Source organism: Dermacentor silvarum, chromosome 2, assembly GCF_013339745.2.
Source record: "Dermacentor silvarum isolate Dsil-2018 chromosome 2, BIME_Dsil_1.4, whole genome shotgun sequence".
Classification (NCBI taxonomy): Eukaryota; Metazoa; Arthropoda; class Arachnida; order Ixodida; family Ixodidae; genus Dermacentor; species Dermacentor silvarum.
Genome location: NC_051155.1, coordinates 193,564,116 through 193,570,325, shown reverse-complemented (window position 1 = coordinate 193,570,325; position 6,210 = coordinate 193,564,116).

The window sequence follows — 6,210 nt, the reverse complement described above, 5'->3', positions numbered from 1 at the left end:
AGACTAAGCACTACCAAGTCATCCCCAGCATTTCCCGGAATTTATTTAGTATTGATTATCTATTAGCTATTGATTGGCTATTGATTGTCTATTGCAAGATATTGGCCACGTATTTGGGATAGGCTAATCACTACCAAGTTATCGGAATTTATTGATTATTGATCCATTATTGATTAGCCATTGATTGGCTGCCGATTGGCTATCGTAAGGTATTGGCCACGTATTTGGGCTAGGCTAAGCACTACCAAGTCATCCCCAGCATTTTCGGGAATTTATTGATTATTGATCGATTATCGACCAGCTATTGATTGGCTATCAATTTCCTATCGATAGGCAATTAGTCCCCGCTATTCTTAGCTAGACTTATCCAGGCTCAGCTTCGCTAGTTCACTGTTGTATGTGCCATTGCGCTTGGACCCTTTTGCACTGCTGCCAGGATCGGCCCACATTTTTGGATTCAGCGGACACATTAGGCCCGGCTGAAACAGCTCCGCTATTAAAAATGAGAACTTGATCTGTTTTACTATTTTCTTTGATAACATATAGTCATCTGATAAGATATACAGTCAAGAGAGCGGTGTGGATCTGAGAACAAACGGGGATAACCGATATTCTAATTGACATTGAGCGGCAAAATGGAGCTGGGCAGGCCATGTAATGCGTAGGATGGATAACCGATGGACCATTAGAGCTACAGAATGGATACCAAGAGAAGGGAAGCGCAGTCCAGGACGACAGAAAACTAGGTGGGGTGATGAAGTTAGGAAATTCGCAGGCGCAAATTGGAATCAGCTAGCGCAAGACAGGGTTAATTGGAGATCGCAGGGAGAGGCCTTCGTCCTACAGTGGACATAAATATAGACTGATGATGATGATGACAGTCATCTTGCACGTGTCACTTCAGCTTGGCACAGAATGCATTGAATCATGCAATGCATAACGGTCGTGTGTGCTCGAAGGCCTACTTAGGCCCTTCAATGAGCGGGCCCGAGTCTGGCCCGGGCCCGTGGCTTCAAGCCCGAGCCCGGCCCGGGCCCGTGGCCTCAAGCCCGGCCCGGGCCCGTGGCTTTAAGCCCGGGCCCGGCCCGAGCCCGCCGACTAAACGATTCGGACGGCCCGGCCCGGCCCGCGGGCCGGGCCGGGCCCGGGCTTTCAGGCCGGCCCGGGCCCGTGCAGTGCTCTATTGTAAATCATAACCGAAGGTAGGACCTACTCATGCAAACATCCACCAAAATAATCTGAGGATGAAGGGGAAGCGGAATCAGCGGTTTTATACACACACCTCTAACCCCCCCCTTCTTTATTTCCAAATGCTGGATTGGTGGCAACAAACAGAAGGACCGATAAAATATTGGCACATTTGACTGCAGTGGACGTCTACGCAATGTGAAGCATGGTAATGTGAAACGAACGGCCTGGTCCTCCGTGCTGTGGCATGATGACTGTTGTCGGCGAGAGACCGGCAAGGCGGCGGCTTCGGTGAAATTCAAGCGCTTGGGACTCCGTAGTACGTCGACGTCGTGTACCCCGCACCTCCACCACTCTGTTACGGGTTATTCTGTTAGGAGAGGGTTTATTGGGACACGACATAACCGACGGTCTTGAGCGCCAACCTAGGTTCCGTGATCCCTTGGCAAAAACGTCCTTTTCTTCCACACCTCTTATCTGCGTCCCACTACAGCTTATGGCACATACCCAAATAACACAACACTTTCACGCTTGTAACATATTCTAGGGATGCACAAATATTCGAAACTTTTGAATAACGAATTGAACAGTGTCCTATCTTCGCATCGAATAGTCAATATTCGTAAATGTGAATATCTTTCAACTATTTTTTCAATATTTCGAAACATCAACTGGACCCAATTAAGGAGAATTGTAGCAAAAGTACGGCAAACTTTCACCCCCACGGGCATAGACATAGGAAATTAGAACTTGCGTAGTGGAGCAGCCGACGTCGCTTAGGCAGCCATAATTTACAGGCTATATAGCGATCATTCACACTCTCTGAAGAGTCTTGTGCATGCGAAGTAACTACTTGTTTGCTCCTAATGCTCAATTTGTGCTTTTAATAAACAACGCTTCATATCATGTTATGTATAATGACAGACACTTGCTAACTTTAAGAATACTAGGACGTGAACATCATTTTTTATTAGTTGTGTTAACGGCTGTTCAATATTCGAAAAATATTCTATATTCAATTCAATATTCGCTTCTGGAACAATTCATTTCGTATTCGATTTGGTCTCAAAAATAACTATTCGCACACCTCCATATATTATACGCTCTCAACTAAAACTCAGTGGCCCAGTGGCTCTGAATTTAAAAAAATGTAAAGTGTTAGCAAAGAACAGTAACCACATGACCGAGAAATAATTCAAGTACACAGAATATCCATATTTAGAGAAAAATGTGTCAATTCGCCATATGCGCTGCTATCGACAACTAAATGGAATATTTATTTGCCAGCCTATGACAAGACGCATTTGCCGTGTGCATGCACCAATGTGTAAGGATGATCAACCCCTGCCTCTTCATGTATTTTATGCCTTTGACGACTCGCTCTAGCAAAGTGAAATGTTTGTCTGCCAAAATAATAAATCAGTTCATAGCGCAATGTATTGTTTTCCAGGTGCCTTCACCTGTACGTGCTGATGTCTTTAGCACCGTTACCCTCTGAAAATGAATAACCAGCTAGCCAATGCGTTCACGTTAACCCCATAAAGCCATTTCTACCGCAGTATATACTGTATATTGGGGGGCAGAAGTGCATACAGCCTTTAAGAGACTCGGCAAAGACACAGTGCAGCCCACGTTGACGATGATCACACACACAAGCAATTAAGAGGAGAGATACACGGTTAATGACAATTTACAGATAAGGAATGCATAATAAACTCTCTCTCCTTTTTCTTCTTCTCTTCTATTTACACACATCCACGTTTAGCCCCCCCCCCCCCCCCCCCCGATAACCAGACACCTGACCGGAATGTAGAGCACTTTCGGGCAACAATGAATATCATGTGGTGCGAGGGATTCAGAAAGGAATAATGGTGCCAGCGCTAGCAATTGCAAATGCAATTCTGTGCTTCAAATTAGAGGACTTGTCGGGGCTGGAAGTTACATCAAAGGTCAGTAGGTCGATTGTCATTTGGGGCTCACAATAAAACCACAAATCAGGCAATGTAGGATTACGACGGCTTGGTGTCTTTTCAAGTCAGAAAAGCGTTGAGCAAAATTAGATTTGAAGAAAGACATTGAAACATGGATAAAAACAAATGGGTGGCTAAAGCGCACAAATATCTGTACCTCAGAAGCAGGGACATGAAATGGACGCATGAAAGTTGGCAACAAAGTACAGGATAATTGAAAGTGTAAATAGACAAACCGGAGTCATCAAAAAGAAAGTGAGAAACAGAGGCGGTAAATTGAATGGAAACAAAAAAAAATTTAAGAGACACTTAAGACTGCTTACGTGTGGGAATGCGAAAGCATTAAACCGTTGGTAGACCTCAGAAACTGATGACTGCGCTCATGTTATACACTCACGATGTGGCGCCACCTCCTCCCCATTGGCTGCACTCATGTGCCTAATGACGCATGCACTAGGCCACACCTTTAGCCAGTCAGATGGCTATGACCTTATCTGCGCAATGACGCACGCACTAGGCACACCTTTAGTAAGCCTAGTGTGCCTAGTGTGTGGAGCTGCCGTGGCATCGGGAAAGCGCGCTCGTCTCACACCCCGGAGGCCCTGGTTCGATTCCCACCCAGATTGAGATGTGCCAAATTTTCTTTTCAAAGCCATTAATTTACTTTGTTTATAGGAACCTTCCTCGGAAATTTGATGTCAATCTGAACAATTTTATGTGCTAAATATTTACTCTTTGTGCCATCGGCCATTTTTAGTACCATCTTTCGGTCATGCCGAGGCCGATGGATTTTTGCGTAACAAGGCATATAATGCTTTCGCATTAAAAAGGCCATGGATATGTACAAATTCAGCAAAAAAGAAATCAGGAGGGAAAATCTGTATGATAACACAACGGGCAGTGCCTTGCTATTTGAGGTCTGAAGTAGCTGCCTAAGGACAAAAATGCCCCGGACAAAATATTTGGAGCAGGATGAGGCATGTGTCCCTGCTGCAGCAAAAATCGGGAGACAACTCAGCACATCCTAATGGAATTCAAAGGTTTTCACCCAGCAGGATCCATAAATAACATCCACCTTGCAGAAGCTCTGGGATTTAAAACAGATGGAAGCAGTTTTGAGATAAGCAACGGTCATTTCAGAGTATTGGTGGAAAAAACACAGGGGAGATATTGATAGAATTGTTTTACAGGCACGGTTGGCAGTCTTGAGATGTCCAGATGCACCATATGCTCTTAAGCTAGTATCTACAAAGATGTGCTCAGTCGTTTTTCTGATTTCTTTGAGCCTGCTTCTCGCACAGCATGGAATACAAGTGAAACAAGCTGAATGACGCTGTGACACCATTAATTTTTTCCCCCGACGTGGTGATTTCCTTGGGTAACTTGTTGTCCCACGACATGTCTAGAAGAGAGATATACGGTTATACAGTAGTTTCCTTGAATGTTTTGACGCCAGTAAGCAAGTAGTTGACATAAAGTGACTTCTTCAGACACATCGCTAGCTTCTTGTCTTCCTTGGTAACATGGTTATCAATATTTGCATTAGCAAAAATAGGCTTGACGTTCATCCACAATTATGTAGCACTATACCAAAGGGCACGTGTGTCAAGCGCAATTCAACATGGGTGTTCTCGTTTGGTATACTAGCCATCAAACCAAAGGAAACGAAAGGCTATCTGCCTGTCTCTTGAATTTCTATCTGTAGGAACGCCTTTTCAATGTCCAAGTTCAGGGCAATTAGAAACAATCGAAAATGGAGTAGAACTTGCAGGAGCTCTGGATTTAGATTTGCTCCTTTTTTCTATAATCTACACCATGGTGGAGCAATGGTAATCCTGGTGCATGGGATGACGCATCGCACATGACCTTGAGTTCAGTGGTTAATGACTCTTGTTTAGTGACCTCCCAATGTTCCTAGGATGTAATAAACTGAATGATCACCAGGACGCGCTAAGCCAATGTTCCTAGGATGTAATAAACTGCAGGACGCGCTAAGCACGTCCTGCAGGACCTAAATAAAGTTTTTCCAGTCCAGTCACCACAAACATTTTATAGGCACAAGCTTCCGCATGACCATGCAACACATTGCCGTATGGCTGTGTCGTAGCGTTCAAGTAGACCGTCGCGTCATGATGGTGTATTCACCAACTCCTGTATACTCCAAGAGGGCAAAAAAATCCTGGATGCCATCTTTAGTAGAGTCTGTTTTGTTTGTCTTGGTTGACACCACTTGATTATTGACTTCGAAGAGAACTTGAAACAACCATTTGTATCCGATTGCATGCTTAGTACAGCATGCAGTGGGATAGTGACTTCACTAGTGGCGCCATCTATCTACATTTTTTTGCTTAGGAAAACTTCTTGCAGTTTCTTGCTAATAGTTTTCCACTTGTGGAGTTCATTCCAGCACTATTTATAATTGCCTTTGTCCTCTCATGAACATCAACGCTTTCTCGAATGTGTCAACGCCAATAAGCAACTCGTTGAAGTAAAATGACTTCTTCAGACTCATCGCTAGCTTCTTGTCTTCCTTGCTAACGTTGTCTAGATGGTTATGAATAGGTGCCATCAGCAGAAATAGGCGTGATGTTAACCCACAAGTATATAGCACTTTACCAAAAGGCACACGCGTCATGTGCCATTTGAGAACATGGGTGTTCTCGCTCGATATACTAGCTGTCAAATCAAAGGAAACGAAAGGCATATCTACCCGTCATTTGTATTTCAATCTGTAGGAACGCTTTTTCGATGTCCATGTCCAGGGAAATTAGTAACCATCGAAACTGGATGGTTTCCACCCACACACTACCTTTGTAATCTCCGGCGGGTGCAAAGTTGGGGTGAGAATATGGTCGGTGGCTGCATGTGCGCTGTCCTCGCGATCGCACAGGGCTGGAGATAGCGCAAAATCAAGTTTCGGAGATGCTTTGAAGGAAGAGGCAGCAGAAGCGTTCACTCCCCTCTGTGCTTTTATGACTTCAGCATCATGACAGCGAGTTTTCTCGATCATTCAGTGACATCTGTTCATGTTTGCCTGTGTGCGTGACACCTC